Source organism: Pavona decussata, unplaced genomic scaffold (genome assembly GCF_977016875.1).
Source record: "Pavona decussata unplaced genomic scaffold, jaPavDecu1.1 SCAFFOLD_106, whole genome shotgun sequence".
Classification (NCBI taxonomy): domain Eukaryota; kingdom Metazoa; phylum Cnidaria; class Anthozoa; order Scleractinia; family Agariciidae; genus Pavona; species Pavona decussata.
Window position 1 is genome coordinate 1,948,413 of NW_028145520.1, and position 16,289 is coordinate 1,964,701.

Consider the following 16,289-nt stretch of genomic DNA (forward strand, 5'->3'; position numbering starts at 1 on the left):
AGTGCGACCATCTTGGTTTTACCGCTCTGAGAGGGCTTTCGACGGCCATTTTAGGCCACACTTTTAAGAATTTGCCTTACAAAGGAAGCGTTACAAATCCGAACAATATCTCATTATTCGAGACAAGCAAATGTTTGTTGTTGTGTTGAGAAGCTTTTTTGGGAATTTGATCGAGATCTGATTTTTTTACAAAATTTTTAATTTCTTCCCTATTGAACTACTCTTCAAGTGCCAAAAAAATGGCCGAGTTTAAACGAAAATATAAAGATAAAGATACATTAGTTGGCATCCTAAAACAGCATCCCAGTTAAAGAGCAATGTCTCGTCTGTAAGAATATGCAATAAAATTTTTGGGCAGTTAAAAAGAGAAAATTATAGGAGAAGAAGTTTTAACTGTACTTTTGTCAACAAACACCGCCTTCGTAATTAGCATAACAACATGAAAATAACGATTTACTAAGAAAATAATGATAAATTCCACTTACCTCGTGAAATATCGAGAACTGAATATTTCAAAATATATCAATTTATAGTTTCAGTCGGATACAGCCGCATTTTCGATGATTTGTTGTGCGAAATCACTGTAATACACCGCAGCCGTTAAACTGAGTTGAATTCTTTAAAGTCTGTCAGGTCAATCATCGGCCGAAAAATTGCCTTCCGCCCCATAAGCTGCCGTGTGCAAGGTGCCAAATATTTCTTTGTTATCCTTAATGACCAAAACTTCTTTCAGCAACCATTTAAATCCTGCTTTTAACTGGAGATTCTCGTCAAGAAATTGTTTACGTTCCGTTGACCTTCTGCCGTGATTAAACAATGAGATTGCGTTACAGAAACACGCGCACATCCAGACGGGTTGGGGTGGGGGTGGGGTAGAGGTGGGGAGGAAATAAAGATGTCACGGACCTTAGCTTGTAAGATGCAGCGAAAGAGTTAGCTATTCTTTGCCTATTCGGGGCTATAAATTAAACACCTTTCTCGGAATAATGGAACATGACTAGTGACTTTGGGGAACGTTGAGAAATTTGTGTAGGTTATATATTTTTTCTGGTTTCTGGCGTAGTAGGAAGTACAATGTACCCTCTGTAAAGTCATGGTCTCTTATTTAGATGGGTTCCTTTTCCAGCGAATTCAAATATTTTGTGGTAGATCTAGGGGCAAAAATGGACTTCTGGAACTTTCGTCGACAATTAGTTTCATGTTTTTTTCCCTCTCTCACTGTGATCAAATTGCCCTGCGGAAACGCGAAGCCGATCGTTAAGTAGATTTATATATTAATAACTACATCAAATTAAATTTCATAGGTGTGGCTACTTTTCATTTTATTTCGTGTTTAATATTTTAAGCCGTTTGGGTCGCAAAAGAGAACCATAGAAATGTAATGTGTTAATCAAAAAGTATTGTTTCCAGTTTTAATATGTACATTCTTTTCGTGACACGCGTAAAGCGAATGGCTTAGTAGCCGCACTTTTAATTGGTCCGTGGAGAATTCCTGGTCATGGCCACCTGTGGCTACTCGTCGTATGTTGGAGGTACCTGCGGATCCAGTACCCAAAACGATAAAAATGTGCAGTGTGTCCTACTGAGTGACTGCCTAGGGGACGTGAGCGTCCATTTAAAAGCACTGCACGTTTGGGACGCCTCTTTCAAAGCCGAGGCACAATTGCTCCTGGCAAGGGCAGGTATAGTATGAGTATTTTGATATTTATTTTACTAGTTTTCTCTTAAGAAACACCAAAGTACAAATCATAAGTATTCATTCCTTAAAGCGAATACATTTATTTTGAACTCCCCCACAAAATTCACAACCTGGTTTCCATGCCATTTCGGATCACAAGTTATCACCTGCAATTACACTTCTTTACACTTTTTCACACGAAGACGCTAAAAATAGAAACATTTGCGGAGTGAAAAGCGTGTAACTTAGTAAGAAGCAAACTGTCCTATTAGATCGTACTCTCTAAACTAATGCTTTTGAAAAACACGTATTTGAATCTCATAAATTCTTCCTGATCAAATTTTCTTCCTTATGAAATTTGGTCTGCGGCATATATTAGTCACGTGCTAGGGGACCGTGGGAAAGTGCTAATTTCATTGACGCCCATACAGTGTATACAATTTGTACTAATGCATTTATTTAATTTTTTTTTATTAAGTGATAGTGTATTAAATGGATATTGAGGCTGGGGACGTACACGTGTGCATTAAGGGCCGTCGATAAAACCGGAACATGAAACATTCCGGAACATCCCGGAACACGAAAAAAAAAAATTAATAAAAATAAAGGAAAAATGAAAAAAAAAAAAGTGTGTATATTTATATAAAATGAAATTACATTGTATCCGAAAAAAATTCATATAAGAAGAAGTACGGAGTAGGTGGGACGGTCGTATAAATGGGGTATGTACTTCAATGGTATGTACTTCATGTATCCCTGATTATAGTAGGGGATATATGTAATCCCATATAAACCCTCATATTAATTTTACGAGCCGATGAATATAACTTTTTCACTGTTACCTAATACCACAAATATATAGCTGTTAGTGAACTTGGGATAGTTGTGAACATGTATGAACCCGAAACAGAAGAGCAACGATCAACTGATGCTGTAAATTAGTGTTTTACTTGCCACCCTCCCACGCCCCAACCAAAGAAATAGAGCACATATCATATTCCAAATTATTCTGGGACAGCAGTTTCCTATTTAGTACCAGAATGCATAAAATAGCTTTTACAGTAATCTTGAAAGGCCCTTTTTTTATTTTGGAGCTGTTCCATTTTTGTTTCCTCCCCACCCCCACCCCAACCCGTCTGGATGTGCGCGTGTTTCTGTAACGCAATCTCATTGTTTAATCACGGCGGAAGGTCAACGGAACAAAAACGATTTCTTGACGAGAATCTCCAGTTAAAAGCAGGATTTAAATGGTTGCTGAAAGAAGTTTTGGTCATTAAGGATAACAAAGAAATATTTGGCACCTTGCACATGGCAGCTTATGGGGCGGAAGGCAATTTTTCGGCCGATGATTGACCTGACGGACTTTGAAGAATTCAACTCAGTTTAACGGCTGCGGTGTATTACAGTGATTTCGCACAACAAATCATCGAAAATGCGGCTGTATCCGACTGAAACTATAAATTGATATATTTTGAAATATTCAGTTCTCGATATTTCACGAGGTAAGTGGAATTTATCATTATTTTCTTAGTAAATCGTTATTTTCATGTTGTTATGCTAATTACGAAGGCGGTGTTTGTTGACAAAAGTACAGTTAAAACTTCTTCTTCTATAATTTTCTCTTTTTAACTGCCCAAAAATTTTATTGCATATTCTTACAGACAAGACATTGCTCTTTAACCGGGATGCTGTTTTATGATGCCAACTAATGTATCTTTATCTTTATATTTTCGTTTAAACTCGGCCATTTTTTTGGCACTTGAAGAGTAGTTCAATAGGGAAGAAATTAAAAATTTTGTAAAAAAATCAGATCTCGATCAAATTCCCAAAAAAGCTTCTCAACACAACAACAAACATTTGCTTGTCTCGAATAATGAGATATTGTTCGGATTTGTAACGCTTCCTTTGTAAGGCAAATTCTTAAAAGTGTGGCCTAAAATGGCCGCTGAAAGCCCTCTCAGAGCGGTAAAACCAAGATGGTCGCACTACAGCTAAAATAGGAATCGAACTGAGCTGAAAGTTATATTTATGTGAATCACTTATATAGACCATTCTTCTGAGAAAGTTTGAGGGATTTCATTTTTTCTCGTCCAAACGACGATAGTCGATATTTACAGAGGACGGCTCTTAACAGCTTACCAAGATCCTTCAACTGCGCACAGAGTCAGCTGATTTTTGTTCCTTGAATGGTAGAACAATTCGTACATGATCTCAAATTTGGCCTATTGTTACATTACAATAGTCATGTCGATAATCGTTACAAGAAATCCTTAATTACTACCATGCTAGACCGAGCTTTTAAGCTATCATCTAACTGGTCATTATTTCATGAAGAGTGTATCCATCTCAAGGCCTTATTCCTACACTTGGCATATCCTGAACTCCTTATCCAGTCTATGATTTCCAATTTTATTACATCCAAACAAACACCAGCACCTCCATGCAAATCTACACCTAACCTGCAATCAGTACGAATCATTCTACCATTCAAGGAACAAAAATCAGTTGTCCGCTCACTCGTCACCTGGATAAAACAACAATTCCTACTCGAAGTGCAATTTCTTCGCCGTTATTTCCCGGATTTCCAATTTGAAACTCGAGTATTCCTTAGTAGTCCTGCTTTCGATTTACCATTTCGAAAAGGTGTGGTTTCCTTCAGAAAACGAGAAAATCAGCGGCTAAAAATTTAGCTGCACAGCCCACGAGGCAACAAAAGTTGAAATATGACACGGCTTTCTATAGACAGAAAGCTCTTTTGTCTAGGTCCCCCTAAGACCTAAAAATATATGCGCAGTAAGTGGATTCTGATTGGTCAGTCCTTTCTGAAGACAATGAGAACAATAGGGGTCAATAGGGTTATCCCCAATTTTGTTTTTGGATACCAAGTGCACTTGCTAAGTTCCGCTTTCTCTGCATAAAAATTGGGAAGCAGGGCCAGTAACAAGTATGTCACGGGATCTAGCTGTGCTTGTAAAGGAGTGTCTCAATTCTTCTTCAAATTTCCGTAGATTTCAATGTATTAAAGACCAATTTATGTTCTCAAAAATTTAAGTTAATGGGACAACCATGAGAGATTACGTGCTGGTTGTGTGACATGCTTTAAGGTATGGGGTAGGGTTTCACAGTCCAAAGTTTATCGGGATCACATGCATTAGTAACGCAAACTGTACGCTAAGCCAATCAGAATCGGCTGGTATTTGACTGTCAATCAATCCTCAGACATCGAGCACGACTTCGGTGTTCATTCATTCCTTCGCTGCGAGCTAGCAAACTGTAGTTGTCTTGTTCTACGACGTGTCTTTTAATAACTTTCGCAGCCGTTCAAGTTGTTTCTTCGCTTGCTTCTGAGACGGTTTCCCTATCCTGTGAGACGATCCTGTGAGGCGATTTTAAGTTTCAGGACCGCAAATCATGCCGCCACGAGCACGCTGGTCGACTTCCCGCCCAGGCGCACAACCGAATATCGACCCGACCGTGCTGGGAGCCCTATCCATCGCCGACCTTTGCTCTCTTTGCGTTCAACATGGGATTCTGGAACGCCGGCTCTGGGAGCTGAACAATCCACCACCAACTCAGGTTCAAAACATCAATGAACATGAGCCAGTAACTCCAAACAAGGACGAAACGGCGGCACACAGGCAAGAGCGCACTGAGTTTACAGACGGCCAGATACAGACGATCCAACAATTAATTGCGGACACTGTGAAACAATCTGCTAGGGAGATAGCGACCGAAGCGGCTAGGGCCGCTGTGAGTGCTTCGTCGAGCCTCCTTGCCCAAAGGCCCGCTTCGCTTGTGAGTGGTACAGCGCCGGAAACGACAGTTCCCATGAACACTGCGGCGGTAAACTTCGCATCGCCCTTCCAAGAGATCCCAGGGCAGTATATCAAAGACATTCAATGTGGTGAGTTTTTTGATCTTTCCAAACTACTTCCTAAGAACCTGTCGCTGCACGACGAGGAAGATAATCTTGTCCTCTCCTTAGAGAACCCCTTCATTAAGGTGTTGAAGAAATTGAAGCAGACGGCCTCCACCTCCATTACCAATATTGAACAGTGGACCACTGCTTTTACATCCTATATGAGTTAACTAATTGACAAGTTCCCACCACGATCGCAGGAACTCTTGCAATATGTGAGTTTAATTAGATACGCAGCCCGTGTGCACAAAGGGTTAGGATGGGCCATTTATGAGTTTAAGTGTCGCCAGAAAGCTAGTGTAAATAAGTCTATTAATTGGTCAGTGGTTGACACTCAGCTTTGGTTAACCATTTTTTCTGTGTCACCAGCGATACTCAAAGAAGAGTATCCGCTTTTTTCCAATGGACCCCAGCGAAATGTGTCTACAACAGGGGACGCGAACAGAGGCACATGCAACTTTTACAATAGGAGCGGCACATGTAATAGAGACCCCTGCTATTTTAGACATGTGTGTAACAGATGTAGTGGATTGCACCCAAGGGTTGACTGCCCGGCCCACCCTGTGCGCCAACCAGAGCGGGAAGGGGGGAGGAATAGAGATAGTGACCATGGTGGCAGCTCAAAGTCAAGTCCCTCTCATCGAAAGTGAGAACAATACTTGCTCCCTCCCGACCCCTATTAATGTACGACGACTTGAGGAAACATTGATTAATCATCCTGATCAGGAATTTGTCTCCAAATTGTGTAATAATCTTAGGTGTGGGGCCGATGTGGGTTTTACTGGGAGACGTGTTGCTAGATTCTCTAGGAATCTGCCCACTGCCCTTTCCCAAACAAATATTGTTTCAGAAAACCTTTCCAGGGAAGTGGCCCTGGGGCGAGTTGCGGGTCCTTTCCCCAGCCCACCACTGCCCAATTTCCAGGTGTTACCCATTGGATTGGTCCCAAAAAAACATTCTACTAAGTTTAGGACCATCTTTCACTTATCTTTCCCAAAATCTAGAGAGAGGAGTATCAACTCTTCAATCCCCAAGGAGGATTTCAGCCTTCAGTATATAACAATCGTCAATGCAATCCAACGGATTTCGAGCCTCGGCCAAGGGTGCTTTCTTGCGAAGACCGACATTGAGTCAGCGTTTCGCCTCATCCCTCTTAGGCCTTCAGATTATGAGCTATTCGGCATGTATTGGGAGGGTAGCTACTACTATGACAAAGTTCTTCCCTTTGGCTTGAGGAGTGCCCCTTTCCTGTTCAATTTACTGTCCGAGGCGATAGAGTGGATCCTCCTCAATCAATGCCAGGTTTCGTTTGTTTGTCATATCCTCGATGATTTCTTGATCATCGAACCAGCATTATCCTCTCCTCCTCTAAATTTGCTATGCCAGCAGAGCTTGAATAGCATGCTCTTGACCTTTAGGAATCTGGGTATCCCAACTGCACCCCACAAAACAGAGGGCCCTTCTGCTACCCTTGAGTTCATGGGAATTATCCTAGACACCGTCCGGATGGAGGCGAGACTCCCAGCAGATAAAGTAGAACGGATACAGGCCTCCCTTGCCCTCTTTCAAACAAAAAGGACATGCACCCTTAAGGAGTTACAGTCACTCATTGGGACTTTGAGCTTTGCATGCAAAGTTATCCCCCCTGGGAGACCCTTTCTTCAGCGCACGATTGAGCTAACTCGTAAAGTCGCTAAACCTCACCACCACATTAAATTGAGCAAGGGTTTCTTCAAGGATCTCACTATGTGGCAACAGTTTATCCACACCTGGAATGGGGCCGGGTTTTTCCTCCCTAGTTCATGGCTAGACTCCGACTCCTTAGAACTCCATACTGATGCCTGAGGCACACTTGGGTACGGTGGGATATTAGGTCAGAAATGGTTTCAGGGTAGGTGGGAGACTCCCAACAGCTCAATGCTCCTGGTATAAGCATTGCCTGGCAAGAGTTATTTGCTCTGGTGGTAGCATGCCACCTATGGGGCGATGAGTTCGCTAATAAGCGTATCGTTTTCTATTGTGACAACCAATCGGTTGTCAGTATAGTAAACTCTAAACGATCCCACATTCCTAGGGTTATGGATCTGGTTCGCCATTTTACCCTCTTAACTTTAAGACAACTTCTATCCAAGGGCGGAACACATTGAAGGCAAGAAAAATGAAATCGCGGATTCCCTCTCTCGTTTTCAGATGGAGCGATTTCGCAGACTGGCCCCTCACGCAGACCCAGCCCCATGTCCTGTACCCCCGGCAATGTTGGTGATCTGAATGCCGACATCGAGAAGTACTTACGTCTCTCTGTTGCTGCCTCTACTAAACAAACATATACCTCTGGTGAACGTAGATTTTTGGACTTTTGCACCCTCCACAGCCCACACAGGTCAATTTATTTGCCAACCAATGAAGAGACTCTTATTCAGTATGTTGCCTATTTAGCCAAAACAATTAAACACTCATCCATGCATATCCGCTCAGGCTATGACCTGGACCTTAAGAAATTCTTGCGCCTGCAGTTGATTTGCCGCGGCATCAAGCGTTCCCAGGGTGATTCTACCCACATTCGACCCCCTATTACAATGAACTATCTGAAATTGTTCTTCCCACTTCTTGCAATCCCAATCACCACTCGTTATGACTCCATTATGGTATGGGTAGCCATGACCTTAGCCTTTTTTGGTTTCCTGTGCTTGGGAGAAATGACCTGCAACTCACCCTATTCATGTACACTCCACTTGTCTTAAGGGGATGTAACCTTTTTCCCCAGTATTCAGAACCCTGACCATATGTCAGTTAGGATAAAAATATCCAAAACTGACCCATTTCGTTTGGGTCAGACTATTGTTATTGGAAGGACTGACCAGAAAGTCTGCCCTGTTTTGGCTATGACAAATTATTTGTCCTACCGGGGGACCACACTAGGTCCACTCTTTCAGTACTTGTCTGGCGCTCCCCTCACAAAAGCGGGACTTACCTCTGAAACTAGGCAGCTTCTCTCTATGTCAGGTTTTCAGCCTTCTCAGTATGCGGGACATAGCTATAGAATTGGGGCTGCCACAACCTCGGCTTCTGTGGGCCTTCCCCCTTGGCTAATAAAAACACTGAGGCGGTGGTCCTCTGACTGCTATGAAAGATATGTTCAGTGCCCACCTTCCCTTCTTTCTGGGGTTTCCCGTCAGCTGTTAGGTGATACCTTTAATTAGATAATTCATTACTTATTTTAGGGGTCGGGGTTGTTTCGTCTATGGGGAATACACTTTGCATATTTGTGGGGATGAAGTGCTCCCTTACAGGCACTCTTGGCCCCATAGACTCACAGGATTGATGGGTTATCATGGTAACCATGAGTCTAAACTCTCTTAGGACTAGGAATCTCTCTCAGGGTATTGTGACCTGCAGCCCTGAGGGGGAGTAGGGACCTTTTCAGGGTATTGTGACCTGCAGCCCTGAAGGGGAGTAAGGACCTCTTTTGGGGTATTGTGACTGCAGCCCCGAAGAGGATTAGGAACCTCTCCCAGGGGTTTGTGACCTGCATCCCCGGAGAGGAGGGGGCTTTGACCCCCCTTACCAAGCCAGATTAGTGATTCAGTTATTGATGGCGTTTAGTTCCACTGGCCTGCTATTGGAGTACTTCATTCCCAACCCCTTACCCCACATATCATTGTTGTGTTCTTATTTCTCATGGGTTGGGAGCATTAATCTGGATATATGAGACGGATGTTGTCAATTTTTCTGTGAATGCTAGCATTAGTTGCATTTCTAGGACTTCGTTTTTGAGATATGCACCTGTCACTGAGATCAAGTGTTGTCAGCACCTACCTTCATAACCAAGAACTGAACATGATCTCCCTGATGCTACATCCTGTCTAGTTTTCACATCTTTGTGGTACACTTTGTTGCAATAACAGTTTATGGAATAGTTGAGGTTCTCCTCAATGTCACCAGTGGAAGCAACTTCTCCAGCCCACTTTCTATCGCCCAGTTCTCCTTCCCCAGTGTCGCTTGGTTCTTTGTTCTCTAAGGACGAAGCAGAGCTTGAGGAGAACTTAGAAACGAGTTTGGCGACAACAGAACTGTTTCCTGTACCATCTGATGCTTCTTCGGATTCCTGAGAATTTAAGCTAACAAGCTCTTCCTCAGTATGACTTTGCTCAATGATTCATACCATACGATAATGCAGTGCAAGCAGTGAGAGCACTTAAATTGATTTCTGCGCCTCAAGTGTTTCCTTAGCAACTAATTCTTATTGACGTTTTGATTGGCCTATTTCTACCGCTCATTTAAAAATGGCTCGAGGCCTGGCGAAAGTGACATGTAACCTGATGTTTTGATTGTCGGTAAGCACTGTTTCCTCGTGGGTCAGTAAGAATGTGACAAACGAACACTGGTTTTTGTAGGGTCACAAGTTTCATTGTGAAAAGATTTCGAACCTCTGATTGAGAATTCTCCGTTTTTTCTTCCCCAACTTCTCCACTATGAGTGCAACAGGAATTCCAAGAAGTGAGAGACTTCAAAGGAAGGTGTGGGAGACTAAAGATCCAGGTAAGATTGACATTTTATGTAGTTTTAGAATGTTTGATCTAGAGAGGGTTTTCTCGATGGTATTCTGCCAGTTGCCATTCTTGTTGATTCGACTTGAACTACTTTTCTGGAAGTGTATTTTATTGCTTATAGCTAAAAAAGAGCCAAAGTTCTTCCTATCTAAGATCGTATTGCGAAGCTCTTTACTGTCCAGCCGTATAATCTGCATAAATTGTGTTCGTTTGACGAAAGATTATCACTGTTATCATTCCCATGAACATGCTTTCAGAACTAATTATCGACAATTGTTATAGTCATCACTGCTTTCAATCAGGGAGTGCGATATTGGGGACTGATCATTTATTACAAACATTAAACGTCAATGAAAGTCTTATCAAAGTTTTCACAGTTTTTGGATTTTCCAACTTACATCAACAACCCTAATTCATAATTTGTTGTATAAAGTAAACAGATAAGAAATGTACCATTTATATCATTGTATTGTAGGTGCCAAATCAAAGGAGACCAAACACTATGTGATTTATTTCCTGAAGAGCTTAAGTACTCAGTCGTAGAAGGTAAGCACAATGAGGAGATCAATCCAGGAACAAAACACCATGTCCACGTAAAAGATGCAGATGGAACATGGGAGGGCGTTGTTTATGCCTTAGGTATGTGCAATTTAGAACCAAACAAGATTAAACGTTGAAAAATGTGGCATTATATTTTTCAAATGTGTGGTTCCAGAAAGTGTCAAAGCATACTCCCTGAAGGAAGGTCATCGGACATTTCTTGGGAGAAGGACTCTTTAATGTCAAACATTAAAGTGCCCATAACCCCCAAAAATGCTTTTGCTTAAACCAAATCTTGACTTTTTATAGGCTGTAAAAGTTACGAAATCTAGCCATCATCTGCCCCATGACCGAGCACAAAGGTACAAAGATTTATTTAAGCGAAAATTTCTTTTGGGGTTATGGGCACTTTAGGAAGAAGAGTATGAAGTTAAACTGGAATTTCTTTATAATGAGGGAGTTTACTACTGTACACTAAGAAGGGTACATGCAAAATGTGAAGGAAGCCTAAAAAAACCACTTATTTCAGTGACCCTACAATCACAACAGGCTTTCACCTATTGATGATCTACATGTTCTATATACATGCATGAACCTGTTGTTACTGTTTATAGTTTCCAAAACCTTCTGCAAAGAGCAGCAATGTAAATTAGAAGAGTTTAGAAGCACATAAATGTGCAATGAAGGGGAGGAAACCCATGAAAATGGGGAAGAAAGTGATCAAGTGCCAGTTGCTAACAACAGCTCTTCAAAAAGGAAAGGTAATCGCACGCAAAGTCTACAATATGCAGGAGCTCACAAGATTTCTTTGCAGAGATTACAACAAATATGACATAAATAGTAATTGCTAAATTGTAATTAAAAATCTCAAATTAAAGCGTCTACTTCATGTTTTAACTTTACGAGTCTGAGGGCCTTTATTTACAATTTATTATTCTTTGCTTTGATTGTGTTTAAATAGCTTGAAGTATTGAAACAGGCCCATTCTCCTGGAAAACGATGGTGGATTAAAACAGATGCATGTGACTTAAGGAATAAGGAATCAGGGATTGAGGGAATCTGTCAAACACAAATGGGGAGGAGACGAAGATCAAGGAGATGGCAAGGTGGAGAACTTAAAGACAGACTATGATTGGAGGGAATTTGCTCGATCCCTTGGTTTAGGACACAGAGAAGGTTATCTACAAGAAGATCTACACCTTCTTTTTGCCATTGAAAGTGACTATGTTCTTGTGCAATGGTGAAAAGGAAGCACGTGATTTGTATGAGAGGCTCAGACGACCGTCTAATTCATCTGGGACAATCTTGATTGCCCAGGCGTGGGACCTGATTGGGTTTGAGGATCTGCTTAAAGGGGCACCCCGTTTAACAGCTACCTGTAAAAGGCTGATTGACTACGGCACTTGTCAAAATTTTAACTTTGGAAACATCAAGAATGACCTCAACAATTTGTGAAATGACTTGGCTGGGTACCTGAAGCAGTTGTTTAGCAAAAAGAGATTGCCAGCAACCCACCTTGTTGTTTTTTATGATTGCCGATGAGGCAAGAAATTTTAAACCATATGCCTTGCCCTTTCATCCAAACTACTGCTGATCACAATGATATAAATGAAGTGCCATTGGATGGTAAGAACACGACACATGCCATTATGATAGTGGTTTATCAGCGCAAGCTGTATGACCCCCAGCCCCCGTCGACTTCACATGCCGACCAAAGAAGGTGCAGGTCCCTGCAATTGTCTGGCCCACTGAACAAGGTACAGGAATGTTCAATGCATTGTAGATGGCCTGTGGTCACAGATTTTCGTGGTGTTGTGCATAGGGAATGGTTGTGGTTGTGGTTGTGGTTGTGGTTGTGGATGACACTATCTGGGCGATTCTTCAAATGGAGCCATCACATGTACTCATCGATACAACCACCCTAGAGGGAGCTACTTGTCAGCTTGTACCCAGTTGGAGTACATTTGTATCCAAACATCTCCTGCTCCACCAACATTGGCTAGTGTCCATTACTTGATCCTTCTTCAACGGAGTTCATCACAGACTATACTGTCATGAAGCACGGCCAGCAAATAAGCCAGAGAGCTGTGATTACATTCCACCATCCCATTTCAAGGGACGATTTAAAAGTTGCTGAAACCTTTATGGATGGCTTTTACAAGAGCTTTGAAGAACTTTATGGTATTTGACGTAATGTTCAAAACACAAGCAACAGTGTTTTAACGACAAGGCATAGCCGGGAACGAATCCAGAAAGCAAGTCTTCATTCCATTTCCGAAGCCTTCCCAAGATGTTGATAAGTGCAGAAGGTGGATAGTAGCGTGTGCGCGGCAGTTCTTCACAGAAAAGAATGTAACCAGAAACACATATACATGTGCCCTTCACTGGCCTGGAGAAAAGGGACCAACCAAGGAATTTCCCGATCCGCTAAAGGTGAATTTTACTCCAGCACAAGCGAGCCGCGCGTCAGTGAGAATAAAAGCGCCTGCTATCAAGAGCAAGGCCAGTAGCTCCCGCAAAGACAGAAAAAATAGCCGATGGACAAGACCCATGCGAAGAACTGAGCGATTTTAATACAGTACATGACGAATTTGAGGAAAGTGCAACTTATCTGCCAGTTTATGAGAGCCCTGTTCCAGGGAAAATGGTCTTGGATGAGAGAACGCAAACTGTGTTCACGAAGTATATGTTGTCTGCGAAAAGTAGAGACAATGATTTTAAAGGATGAAGTTTCGACAATGAAAGACCAGGAATCAAAAATCGTGAGTACAAGCATAGTAACACTTTCAAGTGGCTGATTGCAGTAACCCCAAATGGTGGTGCATGTTTTGTTTCCGATTTGTTGGAGGGTGATATTGATGATGTACATATTTTAAAAGACTGTAAGAATTTTGAAGTATCTCAATCCAGGTGATGTGGTAATGGCAGATATTGGATTTACGGTTCGTGAACTGTTAAACCCTAGACAAGTGACACTTAAGATACCCTCCTTCTTAAAAGGAAGAAGTAGTTTAACTGCAGCAGAGGAGTTGGAAACCCGGCGCATTGCCAAAGCAAGGATCCATGTTGAGCGTTTCAATGAATGCCTGAAAAAGTTTAGGCTTGTTGGGAGGAAAATACCATTGTCTCTTACCCCCCTTTCAACTCAACTGGTAGTCGTTGCAGCATGTCTAGTAAACTTTCAGGAATCTCTTTGTAAATAGATTAAGCTGTTCTACTTCTCTACTTCTCTGCTGTGAACTAGACATTAAAACTTTAACTAATGACGGCGGGGATGAGCTCTGAACTTCCATTTTGTTCGGTTCCAGTTAAGTTTGTGTTGTTACAGTTTTGCTTTTGTTTTGAAATTTATCTGAATTCGATTTATTGCTGCCTTTTTAAGGCTTCAATTGTAAGAGTAATAAATTTAAATATTACGTTGATCAACAGTGCTGTTGCTCATTTCAAAACATTCATTTTCATCCACTTATAAGCCCATCCGGATAACCCCTCACCGTTTATAAGCCCACCCAGAACCCCTTACGAACTTGTATAAGCCAAGGCTTATAAGCGGCAGTTTACAGTATAGCTTTATATCTCTTTCCCGTTTCTCTCCACATGGTGACAATAGAAAGCGAAAAAAAAACCTAAGCCCGTAAAAATATTACAACAGACTTAACATAATGGTCATGGCCGTTCTCAATTAGCTACCATATGCTGATGATCCTTATCATAATCTTTTATTTAACTGTTTTTTAGATCAATGCCGAGCTCACAAATACTTAACAAGATATACAAATACGCTGTGTTTTACTTCCCAGATGGGAAAAAAGTCGGCACAGCCCCTACAGCCAATGTTTGCAAAGGTTTAAGTGTTAAATTAAGGAGGCGCATACGTGATGTTAAATTGGGAGGGATCTAGGGTGTGGGGACTCGTCATCAAATTACACAGTGCGCGCTTGATCATTTCATGGAAAGTGCGAAATATAAGAATTAAATTATTATTATTATTTTTATTATTATTATTATTATTATTATTATTATTACAAAGTAAGTGTTCTCATAAAAAACAGGTGATGATCAATTACCTGTGTGTTACAAGAGACTCGTCTTTTATTGTTATGGAGTTGTGTAAGAATTCACTGTAAGATAGAAGTGGAACCCACTTTAATAATTTTCCCAGGAGCAGCAGCTTGTTAACTCTCACTCTTGTCTTTTCGAGTAGAAAGAAGTTGATATTTTCATAAGTGTATAAACTGCGATATTTTAATGGACTTGACCTTTTTGCTGGACAATCCATAGACAAGCCTCAAGAGTGCTGGGCAGTGGAGTGGGAGATTTCCATTCCCGAAATCATAGCTTACATCCCTCCACTACCACCACCAAGAAAATCAGAAGCATCAGCCCAAACAGCATCAGCACCACCACCACCACTGGAATCCCGAACACCATCAGCACCAATACCACCATTACCAGCTTCTCTAACACCAAAAACAACAGCAGCGTCAACAACACCAGCTGACAGGAGCATCGCCAGGGATACCATCTTCATCACTGGAAATAACACCGCCAATACCATTACCTTTTCAGGTACCTCATGTACCTTCTTTCACCATCACACCCACGACCATCCAGACCCTTTTTCAGCAAATGTCTTTTACCAACCAAGTTTTACTTAACATTTTAAAATACCAAACACAAATCATTCATAGTATCAACCAAATAAACACATTTTTAACCATGGGATCGGGACTCCAGGGATGGGAATTTCAGGGGGTAAGTAGGGAGAGTTCTATTAATGGGGCGATGGGAGAGGGTTCTTTAAATTTTGGGGGTAAGGGAATACTGTAGTGGGTGGTACTTTTAGTTTACGTACTGGGAACAGCTGCAGTTTGGGGGAGGTACCTGCCAATTTGGGGGGTTTTACTTCAGGGACAAATGGGGATAAAAACAAATGGGGAAATGGGTGGGAACGCTGGAGGTGGGAAGGAAGCGTCTTGCCGTATTGTGGATGATGGTGATGATGATGATGATCTCAGCAAGGCCTCCTTTGATTTACAAAAGGGGGGTTGTCCACAACTTTGGGAAATGCAATGGCCACTGGGGGGATGGGAGGGGTGCTTCCAATTTTAGTTTGGGTAGGGCAGCTAGTGAGGACATGGGGGAGGATCTAAATGTTGGATTGGTGGGAGGGCACTTTCAGAGGGCAAAATGAGGGGTGGGAAGGGGAGAGACCTACTAAGGGGCAAACTATTGAGGAACTTTTCTCGAGGGCAAAATCTGGGAAAAATTTTTTTGTCCTCCTAGTTAGAAAGTTTCTTTTCAATGGATGAACTTATTGGGCGAAGTGTATATGGAGGGAGGGGAGTAAACTAGCACTGGGAATACTGAGAGAGGGTAAAGAGAGAGAGGAGTAAAGAGAGAGGGTAAAGGGATTTTATTTTAGTTTTTTATCCAACGTAAGAAAAAGCCTAGGAATGGAAAGACTGTGTCAAGGCGATCAACTACTATCTATGGGAGAGGGTACATAATCCCAAATCTTCAGATCTTGGTTGTTCAAAAGCTGATTAACGCTAATGCCCGCTTAAAAGTTAACTAAGGTTTAAAATTGTTTTACAAGCTG

At 41.7% G+C, this 16,289-nt stretch overlaps 1 pseudogene; it reads left to right on the plus strand.

The window, feature by feature from the left end:
* The first annotated feature begins 12,512 nt into the window (after positions 1-12,512).
* LOC146471194 (uncharacterized) lies at positions 12,513-13,485 on the plus strand (annotated as a pseudogene).
* Positions 13,486-16,289: the final 2,804 nt, after the last annotated feature.